Source organism: Rhinoderma darwinii, chromosome 7 (genome assembly GCF_050947455.1).
Source record: "Rhinoderma darwinii isolate aRhiDar2 chromosome 7, aRhiDar2.hap1, whole genome shotgun sequence".
In the NCBI taxonomy this organism is placed as follows: domain Eukaryota; kingdom Metazoa; phylum Chordata; class Amphibia; order Anura; family Rhinodermatidae; genus Rhinoderma; species Rhinoderma darwinii.
In genome coordinates, this window is record NC_134693.1 from 123189453 (window position 1) to 123203755 (window position 14303).

General features: G+C 42.1%; 1 protein-coding gene across 1 annotated transcript in view; it reads right to left on the minus strand.

The window, feature by feature from the left end:
- The window catches only part of FAM107A (family with sequence similarity 107 member A), a 77954-nt gene extending 73279 nt beyond the window's left edge, over window positions 1-4675 (minus strand). Inside the window, exon 1 of the mRNA XM_075833952.1 lies at window positions 4616-4675. The gene's annotated coding sequence lies outside the window, so the exon portion shown is untranslated. The remainder of the gene's footprint in view (window positions 1-4615) is intronic.
- Window positions 4676-14303: the final 9628 nt, after the last annotated feature.

Genomic DNA, 14303 nt, shown 5'->3' on the forward strand with positions numbered 1-14303 from the left:
AAACAATCATCAGCTCACATGATTTACTGGACTATAAGAAGGGCCCTACCCTTCTGATCCTTGCCTGAGCGTTGTTAGTGTATCCCAAGTCTGTCTTGCAAATGGTACCTTAGCGTTTCCCGTTACAGTTGTTACCCATGCCCTGTTACCTGTTCCTGTATCTCGTGCTGTGTTCTTGTTCATGTGCCTACCAGTGTTGGAGTCGTGTCTACTGCACCTGCTGTTGTTTGCCACATCCTGCTTCATCTGCCACGTCCTGTGTCATCTGCCACGTCCTGTGTCATCTGACACGTCCAGTGTGATATGCCATGTCTGGCGCAACGTGCTGCACCTGCTTTCATCAGCCACGTCTGGCGTAACCTGCCGCACCCACCTCCATCCTTGCCAATGCCTCGGCCACTGTCTGGACTATTCAGGTACCCTTGTATGGGACTTTGTATTGCTGGGGTGCTCTGTGGTTTGGCCAGCTGCGTCCCCGCTACGGTGGTGCGGCCTAGTGGGTCCACATACCCACAGACCATGACAATCAGTATATGATCGTGAGGGTCCGACACCCAGACCCCAAACAGATCAGCTGTTCCAGAAAGTCATGCAGGGGTGGTGTAAAGGATCTGCCAGACACAGCTTCTGTGTCGACGCCCGTGGTTAGTCAGTCTGCACCTGCTCCTAAGTCTGATCGAGTGACCCCTCCTTCTACCAATCAGGCTGGGAGGCTATCACAGCCTGGCCAGATGGAGCTAGCTCCCGCCCTCTGTCTATTTATACCTTCACTTCCTGCTCCTCCTTTGCCTGCGATTCTGTCTGTTTCCTGGCTCTGCTGCTGCTACTTGTACTTTTGTCCTCTGCTCCATATAGACCCTGGCTTACTGACTACTCTCCTGCTCTGCGTTTGGTACCTCGTACACTCCTGGTTTGACTCGGCTCGTTCATTACTCTCCTGCTCTGCGCTTGGTACCTCGTACACTCCTGGTTTGACTCGGCTCGCTCACTCTCTTGTTGCTCACGGTGTTGCCGTGGGCACTGCCCCGTTCCCCTAGCTTCTGTGTACCCTTGTCTGTTTGTCTGTCGTGCACATAGTGAGCGTAGGGACCGTCGCCCAGTTGTACGCCGTCGCCTAGGACGGGCCGTTGCAAGTAGGCAGGGACTGAGTGGCGGGTAGATTAGGGCTCACCTGTCTGTCTCCCTACCCTGGCATTACAGGTGGGTGTCGAAAGCAGAAGGCTCCAACAACAGTATAGCGGCTCTACTGTAGTACTGCAGCTTTACTTCTATTCAAGTGAATAGGCGCAGAACTGCAGTAACCCAGCAAGGCCGTTATACTGTGGTCACAGCTTCTGCTACGAGCACCGTCCCCTGCATAACTTTTGGTTTACGGAGGAAGCCAGAACAGCTGATCGGTGCGGGCTCTCGGTGTTGGACCACCACCGATCATATATTGATAACGTATCCTGTGGATAGGTCATCAGTATAAAAAACAGCCCCTAACCTGTACAACCCCTTTAATACTTCCTTGGCGAGTTCCTTTGGGAAGGTAAAGAAAAATCTAGCATTTGATATACGCTCCAAAATCTGCTTGAGAAAGGCCCCATGGAGTAGGACTGAAACGTCGCATTAAAGTGATCCTATTTTTCACAAATTCTGGAGTGCTGTCTCATATTTTGGAGCATATTGGTATTTGGGACACTGGTTGAGTGTCCAAACGGGAATTTTTTGCACCCCACACAGAAGGAACGGTGCTGCTTTTTCTTTGTTTTTTCTATAGCATTTGATATATACACACACGGCCAGCCTTAGGGGTGTGCGACCTGTGCCTTCGCACAGGGCGCATCACTCCTGTAGGTGGAAGGGGGCGCTGCGCTGTCTCCCTTCCCCTGCTTGTTTCAGAAGCGCCCGGGCCCTCAGCAGTCGCCTTTCCACCGGCTGCTGCAGCGGTAGCGACGGCATTATAGCAGAGCAGGGAGGTATCTCCCTGCTGTATCTACTAGTGCCACTGTAGCTCCCTGAAGGAGCGGAATCCCCGTGTGGCCGGGGATTCCACTCCTGGAGCCCTCTGCTTGACGCTCATAAATCCAGGTATTAGATTAGAGGCCTTGTGTCAATGACTTGAATTCCCAAATTGTTCTCTCTCTGTCGTTCTTAAAATGACCCTTCTGTATTAGGACTTTTAAATCTCCCATACTGTATTCTGGTCCAGCGAAGTGTTTTCCCACGGGTGTATCCAGCTCCTGTTTTTTTGTGTGTCTCTGTAGATTCATTCTGGATTTTAGTTTTTGATTAGTTTCTCCAATGTAGATTATTTTACTGATGCACCTTGTACAAAGTATCATGTACACCACATTGGAGGATGTACATGAGAATGTGCCATAAATTTATCCACTAGCATGAAGATGAATTGCCAACTACCTTTCAAAGTGTTTGACTACTATTGGGTCAACACAGTGAGAAAATACAATAGATTGTACGTGTACACCTTCTAAAATGGATTGTATGTGTGTACCTGCAACAATAGATAGTACATGCGTAGCTGCTACAATGGATTGTACATTTGTGCCTGCTGCAATGGATTGTACATTAGCACCTGCTAAAATGGATTGTACGTGCGTGTCAAGGTCTGTAGCAGATTCAGAGTCCAGTGACTAAAACGATCTGGCAGGAGGGTGATAATAGCGAACTTAGTCAAGTAACGGTCCGGATTCAGCACACAGATAAGCGGAAACAGTTTGTAGTGTGAGGCAGAGACGTGGTCAGGAAACAGCCCAGGTTCGATACTCAGAAAAGTAACAACAGTTTGTACACTAATAAGAAGCAAGAGTTTTTAGAGCAAGACAGAAAGGAAATGGACAACAGGCAAGAAACTCAATAGTCTGGCAAGGAAGAAGTGCAAGGGTCGGGCTTATATAGGAAGCCAAAGGGGTGAAACCAATCAGGCAATCAAGGCAAGGATTCCATACAGAGAAAAATCAAGGGAAGCTAGACAACAGACTCAGCAATGGAGCTGTCCAGCATCTCTGATGTAAATTCAATGAGAAGAGCTTCTGCCTGGGACAAATGAGCTTCTGGCTTCAAATCTTGACAGTGCGTACCTGCTACAATGGATTGCATGTGCGTACCTGCATGTTTTGTTTTACGACCTTTTATTTTTTTTTCTCTGCTCTTGTTAATTTTATACAGAAAATATTTTAATTCGCAAGATTCTTTAACCATGAACGGACACTATATGGCTCAGTGACACAATCATGCCGGACGTCTACGGTGAACACCAAAATTGACATTGGGTAAACAAAAACACAAGTCAGATCTAGTAGTCCTGTTTGTGAAAAGCTTTTCTGTCGTCTGTCAGTAGCTTGTACTTGCCAAGGTACAACTTGTTCTCATAATGCTGCTCAGTATAGGTCCATTCCCATGGCAACCAGAATAATTACATGCCATTGGGAAGCCTCTTAAAATATATATATATAGCAGGGCTGGTGGGCGAGAAGTTTTTTCTTGCTGATTGACAGCTCTGTGCCACATCCAGTTGTTGCCAAGGCTTAGTGAATTCAGAGGTTGTATACTGCTGTTTTCCTGTTTATTATCTTCTTTATGTTAGTTATACAGTACTTATTTTGTAATCGGTTTGCAATCTGAGTCATTTCAGAAATAAAGTGTTAGATTTTCTGGCATAAGCTGCATATGCATATTACCCCCCCCCCCCCCCCGCACATTTATGTCTTAATATACATCAGCTGCCAATATGTCCTAAAATGTGGCTCAATTGACTAATATTATACTCTCCTCTAAGCAAGGGGGAGAAAACCCGGTTTATTAAATGATTCATACATCAAAGGGACATTTTGGTTGAGTTTACCTTGAGTTTTTCCTATTATTTTTTTCTTGCTATCATTCTTATTATTGTGCTATTTGCTAGGCAGTGCATGAATATGTTCTGGCTGTTGCCTAGCAACAGGTCCAGCAGGAACCTGGTGACAGCACTGAAGCACCTTACCTTGTGGTGACTGATGTGGTCACCCACCAGTCTACATGCCCGCTTACAGTATGTACCAGCAATGAAGATAGAAATAATAGAGAAGAAGACATTTATGTTGGTATGCAACTTTCTAATATATACTAATGATGCCCAATATATGAAACCATTATAATAAATGAGGTGTAAGGCTGGGTTCACACACACTATTTACGGACGTAATTCGGGCGTTATAGCCCCGAATTACGTCCGAAAATGCGGCTCAAAAGCGTCGGCAAACATCTGCCCATTCATTTGAATGGGTCTTACGATGTTCTGTGCCGACGGTCATTTTTTTTACGCGCCGCTGACAGCCCGCGTCAAAGAAGTGCCTTTCACTTCTTCAGACATAATTGGAGCCGTTTTCCATTGACACAATGGAAAAACAGCTCTAATTACGTCCGTAATGGACGCAGCGAAAAGCGCCTGCACTTGCCATTGCGGCTGAAATTACGGTGCTGTTTTCTCCTGAAAACAGCACCATAATTTCAGCCGTAACGGACGCTGCCGTGTGAACATACCCTAATAGTTGCAGGCCCTGGTATAGAGTCCTGGGGAACACCTTTATAAGAAACAAAATACATTTGTATTTAGAAATAAAAATGTTCTTACCTGAACCATTTATTACATGTTTTCCATATTCATTATGGAATTTAGCCTGGAGCGAGTATTCCTTCTGTAAAAAGAGAAAAATGAATGTACACTTAAAGCTTTTCACTTAATTTATCATTTTAAACTTGTTGATTCATATATCTTATATATATATATATATATATATATATATATATATATATATATATACAGTGAAGGAAATAAGTATTTGATCCCTTGCTGATTTTGTAAGTTTGCCCACTGTCAAAGACATGAACAGTCTAGAATTTTTAGGATAGGTTAATTTTACCAGTGAGAGATAGATTATATTTTTAAAAAAAAACAGAAAATCACATAGTCAAAATTATATTTATTTAATTGCATTGTGCACAGAGAAATAAGTATTTGATCCCTTTGGCAAACAAGACTTAATACTTGGTAGCAAAACCCTTGTTGGCAAGCACAGCAGTCAGACGTTTTTTGTAGTTGATGATGAGGTTTGCCTACATGTTAGATGGAATTTTGGCCCACTCCTCTTTGCAGATCATCTGTAAATCATTAAGATTTCGAGGCAACTCGGATCTTCAGCTCCCTCCATAAGTTTTCGATGGGATTAAGGTCTGGAGACTGGCTAGGCCACTCCATGACCTTAATGTGCTTCTTTTTGAGCCACTCCTTTGTTGCCTTGGCTGTATGTTTCGGGTCATTGTCGTGCTGGAAGACACAGCCACGAGCCATTTTTAATGTCCTGGTGGAGGGAAGGAGGTTGTCACTCAGGATTTGACGGTACATGGCTCCATCCATTCTCCCATTGATGCGGTGAAGTAGTCCTGTGCCCTTAGCAGAGAAACACCCCCAAAACATAATGTTTCCACCTCCATGCTTGACAGTGGGGACGTGTTCTTTGGGTCATAGGCAGCATTTCTCTTCCTCCAAACACGGCGAGTTGCGTTAATGCCAAGGAGCTCAATTTTAGTCTCATCTGACCACAGCACCTTCTCCCAATCACTCTCAGAATCATCCAGATGTTCATTTGCAAACTTCAGACGGGCCTGTACATGTGCCTTCTTGAGCAGGAGGACCTTGCGGGCACTGCAGGATTTTAATCCATTACGGCGTAATGTGTTACCAATGGTTTTCTTGGTGACTGTGGTCCCAGCTGCCTTGAGATCATTAACAAGTTCCCCCCGTGTAGTTTTCGGCTGAGCTCTCACCTTCCTCAGGATCAAGGATACCCCACGAGGTGAGATTTTGCATGGAGCCCCAGATCGATGTCGATTGACAGTCATTTTGTATGTCTTCCATTTTCTTACTATTGCACCAACAGTTGTCTCCTTCTCACCCAGCGTCTTACTTATGGTTTTGTAGCCCATTCCAGCCTTGTGCAGGTCTATGATCTTGTCCCTGACATCCTTAGAAAGCTCTTTGGTATTGCCCATGTTGTAGAGGTTAGAGTCAGACTGATTAATTGAGTCTGTGGACAGGAGTCTTTTATACAGGTGACCATGTAAGACAGCTGTCTTTAATGCAGGCACCAAGTTGATTTGGAGCGTGTAACTGGTCTGGAGGAGGCTGAACTCTTAATAGTTGGTAGGGGATCAAATACTTATTTCTCTGTGCACCATGCAAATAAATATATATCATTTTGACTGTGATTTTCTTTTTTTTTAAAAAAATATAATCTATCTCTCACTGGTAAAATTAACCTAGCCTAAAAATTCTAGACTGTTCATGACTTTGACAGTGGGCAAACTTACAAAATCAGCAAGGGATCAAATACTTATTTCCTTCACTGTATATATATGTATATATATATATATATATACAATACCGTTCAAAAGTTTAGGGTCACTTAGAAATTTCCTTATTTTTGAAAGAAAACCACAGTTTTTTTCAATGAAGATAACATTAAATTAATCAGAAATACACTCTACTCATTGTTAATGTGCTAAATGACTATTCTAGCTGCAAACGTCTGGTTTTTAATGCAATATCTACATAGGTGTATAGAGGCCCATTTCCAGCAACCATCACTCCAGTGTTCTAATGGTACATTCTATTTGCTAACTGTGTTAGAATGCTAATGGATTATTAGAAAACACTTGAAAACCCTTGTGCAATTATGTTTTCACCGCTGTAAACAGTTTTGCTGTTTAGAGGAGCTATAAAACTGACCTTCCTTTGAGCTAGTTGAGAATCTGGAGCATTACATTTGTGGGTTTGATTAAACTCTCAAAATGGCTAGAAAAAGAGAGCTTTCATGTGAAACTCGACAGTCTATTCTGGTTCTTAGAAATGAAGGCTATTCTATGCGAGAAATTGCCAAGAAACTGAAGATTTCATACAACGGTGTGTACTACTCCCTTCAGAGGACAGCACAAACAGGCTATAACCAGAGTAGAAAGAGAAGTGGGAGGCCCCGCTGCACAACTCAGCAACAAGACAAGTACATTAGAGTCTCTAGTTTGAGAAATAGACGCCTCACCGGTCCTCAACTGGCAGCTTCATTAAATAGTACCCTCAAAACGCCATGAGTAAGAGCACTGCACGTGCTCGAAACACGTAGGCTCGGGTACTAACTCGCACTACTCTTCGCCTTGAGACTGCGTCTCTCTTCTACTTTTAATTAAATTTTGTTTTGCCAATAAAAGTGGGAATAGAACTTCCCTTTTAAACTTCATACAGTGCTGGATCATCTTTCCTCCCTTTGTGCACTATTTACCGCGGGCCGTCGCGGGGATCCGAGCGAAGGTGTCTGGAGATGCAGAACCGGTGAGCTGGAGGTTTCCTCCCTTTTCTACTTTCTCTTGGCAAAGAAAAAACCATATCTGAGACTGGCTAATAAAAGGAAAAGATTAATATGGGCAAAAGCACACAGACATTGGACAGAGGAAGATTGGAAAAAAGTGTTATGGACAGACGAATGGAAGTTTGAGGTGTTTGGATCACACAGAAGAACATTTGTGAGATGCAGAACAACTGAAAAGATGCTGGAAGAGTGCCTGACGCCATCTGTCAAGCATTGATGGAGGTAATGTGATGGTCTGGGGTTGCTTTGGTGCTGGTAAAGTGGGAGATTTGTATAAGGTAAAAGGGATTTTGAATAAGGAAGGCTATCACTCCATTTTTTCATCCTACAACAGGACAATGACCCAAAGCACACCTCCAAATGATGCAAGAACTATTTAGGGAAGAAGCCGGCAGCTGGTATTCTATCTGTAATGGAGTGGCCAGCGCAGTCACCAGATCTCAACCCCATAGAGCTGTTGTGGGAGCAGCTTGACCGTATGGTACGCAAGAAGTGCTCATCAAGCCAATCCAACTTGTGGGAGGGGCTTCTGGAAGCATGGGGTGAAATTTCTCCCGATTACCTCAGCAAATTAAGAGCTAGAATGCCAAAGGTCTGCAATGCTGTAATTGCTGCAAATGGAGCATTCCAAGACCAAAGCAAAGTTTGAAGGAGAAAATTATTATTTCACTTAAAAATCATTATTTCTAACCTTGTCAATGTCTTGACTATATTTTCTAGTCATTTTGCAACTCATTTGATAAATATAAGTGTGAGTTTCCATGGAAAACACAAAATTGTCTGGGTGACCCCAAACTTTTGAACGGTAGTGTGTGTATGTATATATGTGTATATATATATATATATATATATATATATATATATATATATATATACACACATATACGAGGGTGAGTCAAAAACTATATGCCCTCCGATTCTATTAAAACTTCTGTTGGCCGCACTGTCTTATCAGCGCTTTCCGTATGAGATTGCTTTCACCCCAGTCACTGCTGTGCGGGTTTGAGGGTTTTATGTCTGTTTATTTGTGACTGCGGTGCGAGAAACAATGGCTGCCCCGCTTGTTATTTGCACGAAAGAAGAGCAGTGTGTAGTGATTAGTTTTTGTGGTCTGAGGGTGGGTCTGGTGCCGATATTTAAAGAGGCTCTGTCACCACATTATAAATGGCCTATATTGCACATGATGTGATCTGCGCTGTAATGTAGATTACAGCAGTGTTTTTTTATTTAGAAAAACGATAATTTTTGAGTTATGACCTATATTAGCTTTATGCTAATAAGTTTCTCAATGGACAACTGGGCGTGTTTTACTTTTTGACCAAGTGGGCGTTGTACAGAGGAGTGTATGACGCTGACCAATCAGTGACCAATCAGCGTCATACACTTCTCCCCATTCATTTACTCTGCAGATAGCGATATAGCTATATCGCTATATGCAGCCACATACACAAACACTAACATTACTGCAGTGTCCTGACAATGAATATACATTACCTCCAGCCAGGACGTGATGTGTATTCAGAATCCTGACCACTTCTGTAGTGTCTCTGTGAGTTACAGCATAGCAGGCGTATTCTCGCAAGATTACGCTGTAAGCTGTCATTCACAGCGAGATCTCGCTGTGCTGTGCTGTAAATCACAGAGATGCTACAGAAGTGGTCAGGAGAATGAATACACATCACGTCATGGCTGGAGGTAATGTATATGCATTGTCAGGACACATGAGTAGCGTTATAGTGTGCTTATGTGACTGCACATAGCGATATAGTTATATCGCTATCTGTAGTGTAAATGAATGGAGAGAAGTGTATGACGCTGATTGGTCACTGATTGGTCAGCGTCATACACTCTTCTGTACAACGCCCACTTGGCCAAAAAGTAAAACACGCCCAGTGGTCCATTGAGAAACTCATTAGCATAAAGCTAATATAGGTCATAACTCCGTCAAAAATGATCGTTTTTCTGAATAAAAAACATTGCTGTAATCTACATTACAGAGCCGATCATATTATGTACAAGATAGGCCACATATAATGTGGTAACAGAGCCTCTTTAACCCCTTAATGACCAGCCTATTTTGGACCTTAATGACCAAGCTATTTTTTACGTTTTTCAATCGTCGCATTCCAAGAGCTATAACCTTTTTATTTTTGCGTTGACATAGCTGTATAAGGTCTTGTTTTTTGCGGGACAAGTTGTATTTTTTAATAGCACCATTTTTAGGTACATATTATTTATTGATTAACTTTTATTAACTTTTTTTGGGGGGGGGAATAGAAAAAAATCTGAAATTTCACCACTCTTTTTTGCGTCCTAAATCTACGCCGTTTACCGTGTGGTATAAATAACACAATAACTTTATTCAGCGGGCTGTTACGATTGCAACGATACCAAATTTGTATAGTTTTTGTATGTTTTACTACTTTTACACAGTAAAAACGCATTTTTTTCAAAATTATTTGTTTTTGTGTCTCCATATTTGAAGAGCCGTAACGTTTTTATTTTTTCGCCGATGCGGTTGTATGAGGGCTTTTTTTTTGCGGGACGACTTGTAGTTTTTATTGGTACCATTTTGGAGTAGATGCGACTTTTTGATCACTTTTTATCACATTTTTTTAAAGTCAGTATTCACCGAAAACAGCAATTTTTCCATAGTTTTTTACACATTTTTTTACGGCGTTCACCGTGCGGGTTAAATAATGTAATAGATTTATAGTCGGGGTCGTTACGGACGCGGCGATACCAAATATGTGTAACTTTTTAACTTTATTTTGTTTTTTTAATAGTAAAGCATTTTGTAAGGGGAAAAGCTGGGTTTTTCATTTTTTTCAAATTTTTTTTTAAATTAACTTTATTAAACTTTTTTTTCACTTTTTTACTAGTCCCATTAGGGGACTATAATATGCGATTCTGCGATCGCATTTATAATACACTGCAATACTTTTGTATTGCAGTGTATTACTGCCTGGCCGTTTAACACGGACAGGCATCTGCTAGGTCATGCCTGCGGCATGATCTAGCAGGCATTCACTCCAGGCAGACCTGGGGGCCTTTATTAGACCCCCGGCTGCCATTGGAGACACAGACACTCGGCGATCTTATCGCCGGGTGTCGGTGGGATGAGAGGGAGCTCCCTCCCTCTCTCCAAAACCACTCAGATGCGGTGCTCGCTATTGAGCACCGCATCTGAGGGGTTAAACGTGTGAGATCGATACTAATATCGGTCTCACACGGCAGAGCAGGGACGCTCCCAGCCCTCAGCTGCCTCTAGCAGCTGAGAGCAGGGAGATTTGACAGCTCCCTCCTCTGTTTACTTATTCCGATGCCGCGACGTAAAAAGTCTATGGCATCGGAATAAGGCCCGTTAGTGACCGACGTAGAAACACGATGGGCCGGTCACTAACGGGTTAAGGAGACTTTGTGCACAGTATGGAGAAAGTGTTTTGTCATGAAGAAGTATCTATGTATGGATAGAGAAGTTCAAGGAAGGTCACACAAGTGTCAGCAGTAATGAAGGAGCCGGACGCCCGTCCTCGTCCACGACTGATGACAACATTGAGCGTGCATCCTCCCTATAGTCCTGTTCTTGTCCCATCGGACTATCACCTATTTGGTCCCCTGAAAGAAGCCCTACGAGGACGAAGATTCACATCTGAGGAAGAGGTGAAAACAGTGGTGCATTCGTGGCTCACATCTCAGCCTAAACCATTTTTTAATGTGGGAGCACGAAAGCTTGTTGACGGTGTATTGAAAAGCAGGCAGATTATGTCGAAAAATGATGTATTTGTCTTTTCTGGAAGTTGACTAAAATAAATTCTACAGCCAGAGTGTGGATCATTTTTGACTCACCCTCGTAAATATTAAATTTGTAAACTTTTTTTTTTTTTAACCTCTAAAGGCTTTTTTTCAAAATTAAATTTTTATAAAACAACAGTAACGCCATAAATCCGTTATTAAGGTTGGATCCCCACTGATACCGATTTCTCTTTATTAAATGAAAGGAAATTGTGGGAACTTCCCAGTTGTTACTCAGTTTTCTTACAAATCCATAACTTGCTATAGATAGGACAGTTGCCTCGAGCCTATCGGTGTCCTAATAGTTTTTACTATTGACAACTCATATTGTCAGCTTAGGTGGATTTTCCTTTGCTGATCACTGGGATCTGACCTCTGAACTGGGGTAAGCTGCCATTGCCCGCCCACTTTTCCTAGTTAAGTTGTGGGTAAATGTGATATTACATAGCCCCCATTCAAGTGTTTGGGCAGCCATGTAATTCAAGAATATAGTCTTCCAGAACAAGACCCGCTCAGCTGGAGACCCTCCCTACCTCTATGACATCCATATACCTTAATAACAGACGACCCCTTGATAAAACATGAATAGAACTTCACAAGTAGAGGACAACTCATAGGCCTCATGCACACAACAGTAGTGGTTTTGCGGGCTGCAAAACTACGGATCCGTTCCGGTCCATTGGACCGCAAAAAACCTTGTTGTGCATGCGTCATCAGGATTCACTGACATCAGGATTCACTGACTGATCCACAACAAAAATAAATGATTTCACCAGTAGTGTGAACACGCAAATCTAGACCGCAAATTGACTTGTCCTGAGATTTTGCAGTCTGGATTCGCGGCCCAGCACTGATCCATGAAAACCAAGGTCGTATGCATGGGGCCATAGAATTAATGGGTTCGCAATCCGTATAAATTGTGGACGCAAAAGCACTGTCATGTGCATGAGGCCAAAATCCTTTGTTTTACAGATTTTTATTTATTTTTATATAAGCAGGTATACATTTTAAATACATACTGCAGATTGAAGGTAATACTTGTTTGTGTAGAATAGTAATTAAAAAGGCAAAAAAAAAAAGTTGGTTCAGCTCATAACTTTATTGTCGTTAAAGCCAATAAATTATAAATTAACTTTTGGCAGTAATTCCCGTCCCACATTTTAGGCTTTCCCTCTTGAGTCAATATTTGCTAGTTACCTTGATACTTTGGTTGATACCGGCAGCCCTGAGAATGAAAATTACAACCTGAAATAACACAGACCCTTTCTTTGTCCACAGAGCTATGTTAATTATTAACCAGAAACTAGAAAAAAAAAAATCAGAAGTGAGATCTATTTGCCATACGGTATCTTGTGCTAACAACATTTTTTACAAAGTATTCAAACCGGTTTCACAAGTATTTTATAACCATTCCCTGTTTGGAGAGAGAACTTTTTTTTTCTTTTTGATGTGTTATAAAAGAGGCGGAACCTGCAAACTGCGGGCTTCATGTATCAATATTATTGTGGACAAAGAGTTGAGGTATTTGCCTTAGCAACCAATAAGATTCCAGCTTTGATTTTTTTTGAGGTTACCAAATGAAAAAAAATTACCTGATTGGTTGCTAGGGGAAACTTTTGCCAGGTCTGTACTCAAATACTTTTTTATCTGTTATATAAATGAATGAGGATGTCCACATGTGTCCTTGCAGAACCTCTATGGAATATGGGGTCACTGGAGTGTTAATATTTTTTTTTATCAATTAACAAAATGCAAAGGGAATGAACAGGAGAGAAATCTAAATGAAATGAATATTTAGTGTGACCACACTTTGCCTTCAATACAGAATCAATTCTTTTAGATACACTTGCACACAGTTTTTGGAGGAACTCGGCTTGGAGGTTGTTCCAAACATCTTGGAGAACTAACCACAGTTCTTCTGTGGATGTTGCTTCCTCAAATCCTTCTGTCTCTTCATGTAATCCCAGACAGACTTGTTGATGTTAAGATCAGAGCTCTGTGGAGGCCATATCATCACTTCCAGGGCTCCTTGTTCTTCTTTACGCTGAAGATCGTTCTTAATGACATTGGCTGTATGTTTTGGGTCGTTGTCTTGCTGTAGCATAAATTTGGAACAATCAGATGCCTCCCTGATGGTATTACATGATGGATACGTATCTGCCTGTATTTCTCAGTATTGAGGACACCATTAATCCCCAACTCCATGTGCTGAAATGCACCCCCAAACTTGCAAGGAACCTCCACCATGCTTCACTGTTACCGGCAGACACTCATTATTGTACCGCTCTCCAGCCCTTCCGCAAACAAACTGCCTTTTGTTACAGTCAAATATTTCACATTTTGACTCATCAGTTCAGAGTACCTGCTGCCATTTTTTTGCACCCCAGTTCCTATGTTTTCGTGCACAATTGTCGCTTGGCCTTGTTTCCATGTCGAAGGTATGGCTTTTTGGCCACAATTCTTCCATGAAGACCACTTTTGACCAGACTTCTCCGAACAGTAGATGGGTGTACCTGGGTCCTAGTGCTTTCTGCCAGTTCCGAGCTGATGGCACTGAAGGACATCTTCCGATTTCAAAGGGAAGCAAGCATGATGTGTCTTTGATCTGCTGGACTGTTTCCTTGGCTGACCACTGCATCATACGGTCCTCAATGTTGCCCGTTTCTTTGTGCTTCTTCAAATGAGCTTGAACAGCACATCTTGAAACCCCAGTCTGCTTTGAAATCTTTAAACGAACAAAAATTGCAGCATGGATCAAAGAAACCCTGAACATGTAATAACAAAATAAACATATATGGTATGCTTTGAAATCTTTGCCTGGGAGAGACCTTGCTGTGCTCAGTCTTGCCATGGTTGACCTGTGACATGAAACTGTGTACCACAACCTCACCTTTGTAGCAGAGTGTGGCAGTTCCTCATCCAGTTTTAAGCCTCCAACACAGCTGTTACATGTGATTACTGTGTTTCAACCTACATACAGATGTAGCCATCTTTATCTTGACGCTGATAACTTGCTGCAGCATGATATCACACAACAAAAGCCATTAAAAAATCATTTAAAAAGTCAAGATAAAGGATCTTGCCAATGTGTATTTAATGTTAAAA